The sequence below is a fragment of the Danio aesculapii genome, chromosome 5 (assembly GCF_903798145.1).
Source record: "Danio aesculapii chromosome 5, fDanAes4.1, whole genome shotgun sequence".
In the NCBI taxonomy this organism is placed as follows: domain Eukaryota; kingdom Metazoa; phylum Chordata; class Actinopteri; order Cypriniformes; family Danionidae; genus Danio; species Danio aesculapii.
Window position 1 is genome coordinate 38148930 of NC_079439.1, and position 12851 is coordinate 38161780.

Sequence of the window (12851 nt, forward strand, 5' to 3'; positions counted from 1 at the left end):
TTTTATTTAAACTTTTATATTACCATGACAAAAACCTTCTATGGGTCAAAATAGAAGGACATTATTCATTCATTGATGTATAAATCTCAGTAAAAAAAAATACATATATGACTTTTGTGGTCCAAAGTCATGTTTAAGAAGTCTACCGAATCCTTTTACACCATAAAGAACCTTTTTCCAGGAAATCCAGAAGCATAGTCAAGTCACAGGCAAAGAGGTCGATACAAATGGCAAAACAACATAAACGAAGCAAGGCTGGACAATAGAACGCTTTGTAATGCTACAGGAAGACAAGACTTAGCAGCGTGTGAGAAAATGAGAGCTGTTTTTATAGTTCAGGTAATCATTGATTATGAGTTTCAGCTGTGTGTGTGAAAGAGTGTCCAGATTACTGTCAGCTGTAGTGGGTGTCGATTGGTGCACAGCATCATGTTACTTGTAGTTCATGTGGTGGCAGATGTGTAGTTCAACGATCTAGCCTATGCAGATTGCTGATGATTGTGACAAAAGGGCTCTGTACATAGACATTCATATGATCTTTACACTAATAAAAATGGTTCCATAAATAACTTTTAGTCAAATGGAATGTTTATGTTAATGGTAAATAAAAGGATCTTTATGGAATCATCAATACCAATAAAGAACCTTTATTTTCAAGAGTGATAAAAATTTAAGGGTTTGGCAAACTTTTTAAATGCATTAAATGTGTGTTTCTTGTGCTCAATGTTGGCTTTATTCAATCCAAAACCAATAAAACAGTAAAACTACTAAACATTATTTTATTAAAATAATCTTTGTTTTGCATTAGAATATGTTTTTATATTGTTTATACCTGTGCCTCTTTTCTTCAGTCACATGATCCTCCAGAAATCATTCTAATATGCTGATTTGCTGCTTAGGAATCATGCCTTACAGTGCATCTGGAAAGTATTGGTAGCCTTTACTTTTTCCACATTTTTTAATGTTACAGCCTTATTCCAAAATGGATTAAAATAATGTATTTCCTCAAAATTCTACACACAATACCACATAATGACAATGTGAAAAAAGATTTTTTGAAATTTATTAAAAATAAAAAACCTGAAAATCATGTGTACATAAGTATTCACAGCCTTTGCCGTGAAGCTCTAAAATGAGCTCAGTTACATTCTGTTTCCACTTATCATTCTTGAGATGTTTCAGCAGCTTAATTGGAGTTCACCTGTGGTAAATTCAGTTGATTGGACATGATTTGAAAAGGCATACATCTGTAGGACCCAGGGTTGAAGGTGCATGTCAAAGCACAAACCAAGCATGAAGACAAAGGAATTGTCTGTAGACCTCTAAGACAAGATTCTCAAGGCTCAAGACTGGGGAAGGTTACAGAAACTTTCTGCTGCTCTGAAAGTTCCATTGAGCACAGTGGCCTCCATCATCTGTAAGTGGAAGTTGTTTGGAACCACCAGGACTCTTCCTAGAGCTGGCCGACCATCAGCTGAGTGATTAGGGAGAAGGGCCTTAGTCAAGGAGGTGATCAATAACCTGATGGTCACTCTGTCTGAGCTTCAGCGGTCTTCTGTGGAGAGAGGAGAACCTTACAGAAGAACAACCATCTGTGCAGTAATCCACCAATCAGAGTGGCCAGATGGAAGCCACTCCCCGCCTGGAATTTGCCAAAAGGCATCTGAAGGACTCTCAGACCATAAGAAACAAAATTCCCTGGTCTGATGAGAGTAAAATTGAACTCTTTGGAGTGAATGCCAGATGTTACATTTGGAGAAAACCAGGCACCGCTCATCACCAGGCTAATACCATCCCTACAGTGAAGCATGGTGGTGGCAGCATCATGCTGTGGGGATGTTTTTCAGCAGCAGGAACTGGAAGACTAGTCAGGATAGAGGGAAAGATGAATGCAGCAATGTACAGAGACATCTGAAAATGGTTGTACACTGTCACTTCCTTTCCAACCTGATAGAGCTTGAGAGGTACTGCAAAGAGGAATGGGCAAAAATTCCCAAAGACAGGTGTGCCAAGCTTGTGGCATCATATTCAAAAAGACTGGAGGCTGTAATTGCTGCCAAAGGTGCATCAACAGAGTATTGAGCAAAGGCTGTAAATACTTATGTACATGTGATTTTTCATTTTTTTTTAAATATTTTTAATAAATTTTAAACAATTTCAAAAAAATCTTTTTTCACATTGTCATTATGGGGTATTGTGTGTAGAATTTTGAGGGGAAAAATTAATTTAATCCATTCTGGAATAAGGCTGTAACATAAAAAAATGTGGAAAAAGTGAAGCGCTATCAATACTTTCTGGATGCACTGTATATTATCAATTTAAAAACAGTTGAGCTACTTCATATGTTTAAAAGGTTTGTGATAGTTATAACACATATACCATATTATTATTACAATTATTCTATATTTATGTATATTACATTAGGGGTGCTCAACCCTGTTTCTGAAGATCTACCTTCCTGCAGATTTTAGTTCCAGCCCTGATCAACACACCAAAACCTATTATTAGGGCCTGAACAGCACTTGATAACTATAGGCAGGTATGTTTGATATAGGTTGGAGCTGAAATCTGCAGGAAGGTATATCTTCAGAAACAGGGTTGGTCACCTCTGTTATAAACAATATAATTATATTATAGATAGCGTATAGCAGTGTTTCTCAACCATGTTCCTGGAGGACCACCAATACTGCATGTTTTGGATGTCTCCTTTGTCTGTCACACTCATTACAGGTCTTTCAGTCTATGCTAATGAGCTGATGATCTGAATCAGGTGTGTTTGGGTTAAGGAGACATGGAAAATATGCAGAGCTGCTGGTCCCCCAGTAACGTGGTTGAGAAACACTGGTATACAGTATTGTGATACTATATAACAAACTTGTCAGTTGTATTTTGCCTGGACTGTGTGTACTTAAAGTATATACTTACCAAAGAAATTTCTGTGTTATAAGGCATCTAGGTCATTAAAAGAAACGCAAAAGTAACATAACGCATTACTTACTGTACCATAAAAAGTAACTAAGTAACGCAGCTAGGTTCTTTTTTAAGGAGTAGCTCTTAGTTATTATCGAGTTGATATGTGCATACTATGTAAGTACAAACAGGACTGTGAAATAAAGGGCGACTGGTATTTATCTACTGATATTTATAAGTGCTGCTAATGAAAAAAAATCTCCAGAGTGATCTCGGCTAAGGGATGTTTTGGGTAACTGCTCTATTCCTGTTGTTCTGAGAGGTGCCAAACGAGTCCTCTTATCAGAGCCAAGTATACACAACACCACAGGCGGCCATTTCCTTTTCAACACAACAACCCTGCTTTATCCCCAACAAACCTGAATTCAGAGAAAACGCATGCTTATAAAAACAGATACATGTGAGACTGTAAATAAGACATAGATATAAAAAATGAAAAGGCATTCACTAATTTAAGGGAGCATAATTTTCTCTCATTAACTAATCTTCATTTGTGTCACTTTGGATAAAAGCCTTAGCGTCTGCTAAAGGAATTACATTACCACTAGGGATGGACAATATGAATTTAATACAATATCAAATATTTTCTGGTATTTATTGTGATAATGATATCAATAATGATAACAAATGTATACCCTAAGAAACATAAAAATCCTTATAAATCCTTATAAAATCCTTATAAATCTTTAGTAAAGTTTTATTTTTCCTATTTTTATTGTCATAATTAATTAATTTCTGAATGTGCATGTTACAATGATGTTTGAAGAGGTTGGCTAATGCTTGGACATAAACAATAGCAAGAATTGCTCGGCTAATGTACTAGTACTGAAGATTTTTTATTTTTTTGCTTATGTTTTGCTGTGCAACTACAGTCCGGTCCAACTGATTAAAAAAGCACAAAACCTTCACTGTAAAAATATTTAGTTCAGTACAACAACAAAAGAATAATCCTTATTTCCTTTAGCTTTTTCTTGTTCACTCAACTTTTGAAAACATCAGTTGCACTGAACTAAAATTATTTGTCAGTAATACAAAAAACTATGCTGATCCCTCACCTCTCTCCTCTTCCGACAATTTCCTGTCTATACACTCTACTGTCCAATCAATTAAAGATAAAAAAATGTTGACTACATGAGAAAAAAATGAAGGAAAATAAGAATTATGGGTTTTTTGTTTACTCAACTTTAGGCATTCCAGTTCTGCAGACAATTCTGTGCCTCCAATATGGCTGAACAATGACTCTTCTTGAAAACAGGGGCATAATATGTCCCCTTTAAAGAGCCCCTATTACTGGTTTTTGAAAAAACAAAAAAACATCCAGCTGATGTTTAAATCTGAAAATGCACCTTGTTTAAAAATATAGATTTTTTAAATTAAAGATTTAACTCAGAGTTGTTTAATTGATTTGCCATTCGTCCAAATCTTTTGCCTGTTCGTATCGAATTCGACACTAAACAATACCAAATATGAAGTGCTGGATCCTGTAAAACCTGAACATGCCTTTCCCTTCAAACATAAGCAGAGTGTGGGTGTGTGTGGGACTGATCATGACGTTCTGGTGATTAATGCAATACTATACACTGCAATAGGGGTATCTATCAATACACAGTTCATGGATCTGTTTCTTCCTCCATTTCACAAGTGTAAGTAAGTGCGATTAAAAAGGTTGCCTCTTTGTTTTCTCTAGCTTGCAAATTATGTATTTAATTGTGTTTTGTTACTTGTAGCCACTCCACGCAGCTTGTAGTGTAACTGGTTAACTCTTTATAGTCACATATCGCGTCTAAACCATGTTGAAAACATGGCGCGTGGCATTATCTTTGCGGATTTAAATGCGTTGGTGAGCTCGCGATCCTCTGTTTGTCGTTGCTATGGCCACTGTCAGCTGTTATACACGTGCGGTGGTGACGTTTCAAAATAGTTCAGCTTTTGCCACTGTGAAAATAATACTGAATGTGTGTCGTTGTTTTAACATATGGTTAAGAATAGAGCAATATGCTGGGGTTTGTTGCATTGCTTTAATGCACTCCTGCATTGGGCTCAAACATACTCTGCACTCTGGCTACTTCAACAATGTTCCGTTGTGGGCATTTCTCTCTGTCTTGCGCTGAATGCAGTTGACTAATATCAAGAGACTGGATCATAGGTGGAGTGTGAACAAACTCCAGGGTAAGGCTAATATATGCGCTGCCCTTTAATGCATTTAAAAAAGATTTGCGACTGACCAAGAAGAGGTTTTAACAAAGGCCTATCAACAAACGTCTATTATATTCAACACGCTTATTAAATTATTTTATTAAACTTACCCACTGATCTACCTCTCAAAAGTTTGGGGTCAGTTCATTTATTTTTTATTATTATTACTTTTATTTAAAAATCTAATTAAAATTATTCCGTTCATCAAGGCGGCATTTATTAAATATTTAAAAATTGTTAAATACTTATTTATTAAATATTTATTTATTACTTACTGTATGCAGTTTCAAATTAAATTATTACTACTTGTTGCTTTTATTAGTATTTCCAGTAATAACTTTATTACTCTTAATAAGAGCGATTTCTGAAGGATCATGTGACTCTGAAGACAGAAGTAATAAATCTGAAAATTCATCATCACGGACGCAGCCCTCACTATTCTGCCACCCTAGGCGGCCGCCTAGGTCGTCCTCTGGACGCGCCGGCCCCGAGAATATTAAATTATAATTTTTTTCGCGAGGCCAATCGAAAATCGAACTTGTAATTCAGCAATAAATATTTGACCTTTAAAATATAAAACTCCAGACGATTGCCTAAACAAGATTACTACACTATAGGCCTGACTACGTTACAATCAAACTACCAATTTAATGCTGAAAACAAATTAAACCAGAATAATATATAATACCTCTCTCGTAATACTCATTTGTCGTTTTATTACTTATATCCTTGACCAGCAAAACAAAATAGTCCACTGGCCAGCACTTTTGGTTTGGTTTTCAGAGCTGCTACGAACTCTAGTAATAAACAGCGCTCATCAGTGCAACGTGCGGGGTTGGACAGTTTCATTTTTGTGCGGAGGGGGACTTTAAATTTGATTGACAAACTTACAACAGCTAAAGTGTTGTGTTAATCATCAACATTAAATTACATTCATATTACGCCTTGCACCTGTTACATGTTTTCTATGCATTTTTTCTTTGCTGCTATCTCCGTGGTCTTTGGCCAGGGGGAGGCTAAGCCTTCCCCAGTCTTACACACGCTCCGCCTATGGACTGGGTCATCGAACCAATCAGCACAGCATTGTGCTAAGGAGTAGTTTGGGAACAAATGAATCGCTGAACAAATCATATAGGAATCGTTGGGATAATCAGGTAAAAATAAATGCAGATTATAAGACAATGAAAGTGTTTTTTGACCTTGCATGCATATCAGCCTGTTGTTGGAGACCCCCAAAACCAAAATATGACCTTTTTAAATGCATAATAGGGGCTCTTTAGGGTCTTTAACAATAGCTGTGTTCCCTGAAATCAAACCCATGACTCTTGCACAATAGTGCCTTTGACAGGGATTTCTGTAGATTGGCTGGAAAAGTAAAAAAGCACTGTTCACACACAGCAGAATTCTGCCAATTTACTTCCCATTCCAGAAATTGTTGCCCAAACAAATGTTCAGATTTTTTTGTCAGAGAAATCTGTATGTGTAAAAGCGGCTAATCAAGCAAATCTCTAAATGTTGCAGCTAAGCAATAATGGACAAACTCGTCATTTGTTTCTCAAGTCAGGGGCACTATTGGATTTAAATTAAAATGATAAACCAATGATAACCCGTTCAGGTGTGTTGTTAATTTCAGTTTCTGTTTTTTATTTACTGTTAAAGTAAATTACTGCATGCAAAATTATTAAAACTATATAGTCAATATTTTATATTATACGCTTAAATGCTATGTTTACCGTGCTCGCTCTATGCCCACGTGTTTGTTGTTTTGTGATGCTGTTTAAACTATAGAAACCTTTCGTCCTTAAGGTGTCAAGCCCCGCCCTCTGTAATGGACCTCCGCCATTGGCTCCCGCTGACAACAAGTTAATTACTCCATCAGACTTTCTAATCAGCGACTGTTAACAGCAGCGGAATATCGGAGTTTTACAATGGGTTTCCCAGAAGCAGCGTTCCTTTCATTACGGATGGCTTTGGAGGAACTGTCAGTACCTAAAGCGTGTTTGTTTTGGGAGAGCTGCTCACCTCCAGGCTTGGTCATGAACTCCCCTTCCCTTCTACCCAAAGGTACACACACATATTTAGTTGTTTGTTTGGGAGTTTTGGAAAAATCTCTCTATCAGGGTCATATATGCACACATGATGCAGACATTGGAACACACAAACAAGCTTGATGAATAATACTGACATGATATGACGCAAGTAGCTGTACATGCATGTGATGTACACACATGCACACACATACATACACATGCGCTCCACTCTCCTGAGGATAAAAAGTCAGCCAGTTATTCACCTCTGTGCCACCACTTATGTTGAACAATGGAGGTGTGTATTCAAGCAAACAGGACATCCTTATTTATCAGAAAAAAATTCACTTGCACACACACATACACACGTTGTGTATTATGTACTGCATACCGAGTTACTGCGGTAGTGTTTATTCTGTAGACTAAAAATATTGTAGAAGGTCTACAAAAATATACCTTGTTATGAATGATCTTGTATTTTGTTTGGATTCTATTGACAATTATGTCATTCTGGATAATACTTTAAACAAGTAAATCTGTAAATAATTAACTCATTGCACATGTATATAATAATTTCAAATAGCTGCACTTTAAAATAAATCATGAAACATTTAGTTGACAAAAAAAAAATACATATTCTTTTAAAACAGCATTAGAAACAAATGAGTGTGTGCACAAAACAACATCTGCCAAAGAGGTCAGAAAATACCCGTTATTCAAAGGGAGAGCAAGATTACTTTTCTGACCACACTGGCATATTTATTTTGTAAATTACTTTCCCAGTTGTTCCTGAATTAAGATCAAAGACGATGATATTTTTAAAATATTTATTATTAATAGAGTTTACCTTAAATATCTGCCCATTTAATAGTTTTTTTCAAGACTGTGGTCATCCTGGTTATTATAATATCTTGAATTTATTTTAGTTGTTTTGGTTTATTTTAATACACTGAAATTTTTTTTAAAGATAATTCCTTGCATTCACATTTTTAACGTTAAGTGGTTGTAAACTCTTTATTTGGGCTGAATTTAAACAAATAAATTAAGTTGAACGTTACTAAATTAAATTTATTTAAGGTCATCCCATATAAATTGTCAGCAACAAATTAGCAGAAATCTTTTTTTGTGTGTGCACTTATGTTTAATTAATTTTCAGTCATCTTGAAGCCCCATGTTGTCCTGCTGGTAACAATAATAAATACCAAGAAGGTTATTATATCACTTTCATTAAGTTTTAAATAAAACAAGACTTAAAGTCTTGGCTCATTTTTACTTTCCAAAATAAAAGTTTCTTGATTTCAGAATGGTTACATATTCAGACTGAAAAACAAAACGGAAAATACTAAGAAAGTCTTTTGTATGGTGTATTGCTGTTTGATTAGCATAGAAATAAATATCACAAAGCAAGAATAGTTAGAGTTTAGTGTGACAGTTGTTTGTGTAATTGAAAAACCGTCTGATTAGTTTTCCAGTGCTTCCTTTATGGCTCATCTCTGCGATTTGAAATCCTTCCTTTTCTGATGAATTCAATCTGAAAGACAGGAGTATTAGTAACTAATGCCATGACATCCGGCTTGGGCGTTGATCAGAAACGAGCTCCATAAATACTGACAGTGATGTCAGAGACACCATAAACAGACGGTAAGGTGGCTGATGTGTCTCTTCCTCTGAATAAACACTGCTGACATCTGAATAACCATGGGAATTCAGCATACAAATGGTTTATGTCTCTCTGTGCGCACAAAGAGCTTTATTTACTACAACACATCCCCTAAGCCAAACCAGCAGGCAGTGAACATGCACACACAGGACGTAATACACACGCATCTTCGAAATGCCACATACTATTTTAATATACATAGCAACTGTTCAACAATGCACAAACACTATAGGATGTCGGAGTATGACTTACTGCAAAAACAACTCAAGGGCGGCATGAAAAATGACTTGCAGAGCCTATAAATAGCTGAAGTAGCTTCTGTGGGTTTAAAGCTAGGTAGAAATTCCCAAGATTTCTTAGAATAGATAAACAGGGGATTTCAGGTGGCACAATCCTTCCCCTTGTTTTATAAGGCAATTCTCTTATTATTACATAACTGAGCAATAGATCCTCTTAAATATCCTGCCCTTTAAGTGGTTTTCACTTAGGTTTTAAAGTCAACAGGAAATGATAGAGGTCATCTGTGTGAGGACAGCACTGTGTTCTTAAACTTTATCTATACATCGCTCTCCCGCACAGAGCACCAGTACAACTTCCCTTCTTTTCGCTCAGTCTTAAGACAACATACATTTTGCTTATCTGCCTTTTCCTTTCTGCACCAAGACCTTTGGCTCTTTTACACCTGTAGGCAGATGAATGTGAGTGGTGTTTATCTCGGGCTGTCAGTCTAGAGGAAGACAGAAAGCGTCATCAGCACATCTCTAAAATATAGAAAAACAGCCAAACCCACTGAACTGCTGCAAGATCACTGTATGTATCTTCATAATTCAGATATTTAGTGTATAACACTGATGTGTGGTATGTACTGGTAGATTAATTGTAGTTTGTTATTCATTTCACATTGAAGGTTTAAACTATAATCGAAAAAAAATTTATTTACATAAATTACTTTTGTTTTTGTTAGAATATTTTTGATTCAATTTTTGTATCACTGTGTGTTTTTTAATTATTTATTTTTTATTCATTTCTTTTTTCAATCTTTAATTGTTTAAAATTTCACAGTTTTACAATATTTACTCAGTTTATCGTTTCAGATAAATGCAACGGTGAAAAACAGAAGTTTATCTTTTCTCTCGAGTGTCCCTTTCTTAGCTTTTGGACCCAGCTCTAACAGGATTTATGGTCACACTTTATTTTGATGGTCCGTTTGTTGAATTTAAGTTACGTTGCATCTACATGCCAACTAATTCTCATTATATTATAAGTAGACTGTTAGGTTGGGGCTAGTGTAGTGTAAGTTGACATGTACTTGCAAAGTTTCCTATAGTCTGTTGAAGGAGCATATCAACAGATATTAAGCAGACAGTCTACTAATACTCAAATGGACCATCAAAATAAAGTGTTACCAGATTTATTACATCTAACAGGCACTGCTGTTTGTTCGACATTTTGAATAATTTTTTGTCTGCTACATTATTTATTTAGTAATGATGTTTTCGGTTAGCTCATGGGATGAACAGCCGTATCTTTGTTTACCATCCAAGACCTGTGAAGAAAGAATGCCATTGTTTCCATAATCCTGGACCAGGCCGTATCCTGAGCAGATGTTGTGGTGGTCATTGAGGAGTGGAGAGCATGAAACTGATTCCTGAAAGACCCCAGGGACAGACGAGTCTCCGCATTGATCCCGTGGGCCTCCCATCTGTGACCTACTCTCACACCTGCAGCTTCTCCACGATAGACGGCCAGTGTTCTCCAGCCTCTGGCACCTAGACTGCAGCTCTGCACAAGAAGTTTGGCCAGAGGAGAAATGGTCGTGGCCAACTAAGCCTGGTTTCTCTCAAGGTTTTTTTTTTTTTTTACCATCACTTATGTCAATTGGTAAAGTTTGTTCTTCGCCACTGGCTTGCTTGGTTTAGGACTTGTGGAGCTGCGCATCGATTGATATGCTCTTCAGTGTTTGGACTTTCAGCAGTGAAATTTAAACCACACTGAACTGAACTGAACTGAACTTCAACTCTGAAATCTGGACTGACACATTTTCAGTCTACTAGAACTTCTAACAGCGCTATAAATAAACAACATTAAAGATGACACTCTTACCACTTGAACTGTGTACATAGATCCCACATTAAGGGAATTTGTGGCATGCTGGTGTATGCACTGATCTATAATATACACGCTGATTATGGTGATGATTTTGTTAACCAGTGGCATTCATCAGTGAATCTAACTACACCTTTTTAGTACCATACTGTTGAGCTAGGTACCCTTAGGAAAGAGTGTCAAAAAGTGGTATGGTAAGGTACCCTATTGTGGGACCTTTTACAGTGGAAACGGATATAAATGCACACTGTGCAATGTGCAGTACCCCTCTGTTAAGGGGCCAAAAACAGCAATTTTTGTATACAAGCATTTTTATGTACTTTTAGGCATGAGACGATAACCGTTTTCAAGGTATACCATGGTTTGGAAAGATCAAGGTTTTAAAACAGTCAAAAAAATTCTGTATACCATCCCTACGGTATGTAATATATATTATTATTTATTTTTTTTTAGGACAACAGTATTTGTTGATCAGAAAAGTTTTTAAATTGTAAAGAAATCAGTCTTTTGGCACTAATAAAGACAGCAGAAAAGACATTTAAAAAGAATATATTTTAGAGCAGTAATGCCAAAACCATAAAACAGTGATATTTTTTATCCAAGGTTGTGATACCGTCAGAATCTTATACCGGCCTATGCCAATGTATTTTGATATTTTAGTATTTTCCTTCAGCCTTGCATTTTGGACTTTTTTTTGGAATCAGATGACATTATATATTTATATATATAATTTTAGTATTTGCCCAATAAATTAACATTTAGATAAATGTGCCTATGGGGCTACAATACTTTTAGTAATTTACTTCACTTTACAGGCTAGTAATGAACCTGACCCTTTAACTGCCTGCCTTACCAAATGGTTGACCAAAGAATGACTGTTTTAAATAATGGTTTACACACACAGCATTGCTGGTTTACCAAAAAAAAAAAAAAAACAAACAAACATAATCCTGTTGCACTACTACACTTGATTTTGGTTTTATTGTTAAAAAATAATATGAAAACATGTTAAATTAGAATTAAAAATATGTTATAGAATACTTCAAAAAAAAAAAAAAAGATGATTTCGGATTTAAAACATTATATAGGCATTCATTTCGGTACTTTTACCATAAACTGACATATCAATCAGTTGGTAGAGGCTGATATTTGAGATGTGTTGGGAAAAAAATGCATGTGAAAAAAATGTGTGTGTTAACTAGCGACTTTAGGAGTCCACAATTTAAAAATGTATAAATTTTTGGGGTAGTTAAAGGATTAAAACAGAAAGGTTATTAAAGAAAAAAATATATAGGATATCTTGTTTTTTTTAGTCGTTTTGGTTTAATGCTTGTTTTCTTACATTTGAAATTGTTTAAAGTCATACGAGCCCCCTTTTTGTTCATGGGTGGAGAACCTTGTCTAAATACCAAGTAATAAATTCAGTAAATAAGGTTTAAAGATCAGACTAAAACCACTGACTTGAGAACACAAGCATGAGAGTTTGCAGGAAACGTATGGTACTACTGAGTCAAGCTACGGTCACACCAGCATTTGTGTGTGCGAAATTCTGTCGTACTGCGCTGCGAAAAGGGGCGGGATTAAACAAGATAATTAGACATTAAAAAAAGTGAGCGATTGCTCCATGTTTTAAATTTCTGTCCAGAGAGGTCCTGTTTTGATCCTCGATTGGTCTCATGCAGTCAAGTGATGCGATTTCGCAGGTTAGAGTTCACCAAGCTTGAACTTTGCACCGCAGCAACATGCGAAACTTAACGCATGACCCTGCGTTTCCGGTCTGACGCATTCGCGTGCGTATGAATGGAAGTCTATGGGAAGAATAGTCAAGTGTGACCGCAGCTTAAAGGTGCGGTCACACTTGACTTTTCTTCCCATAGACTTCCATTCATACG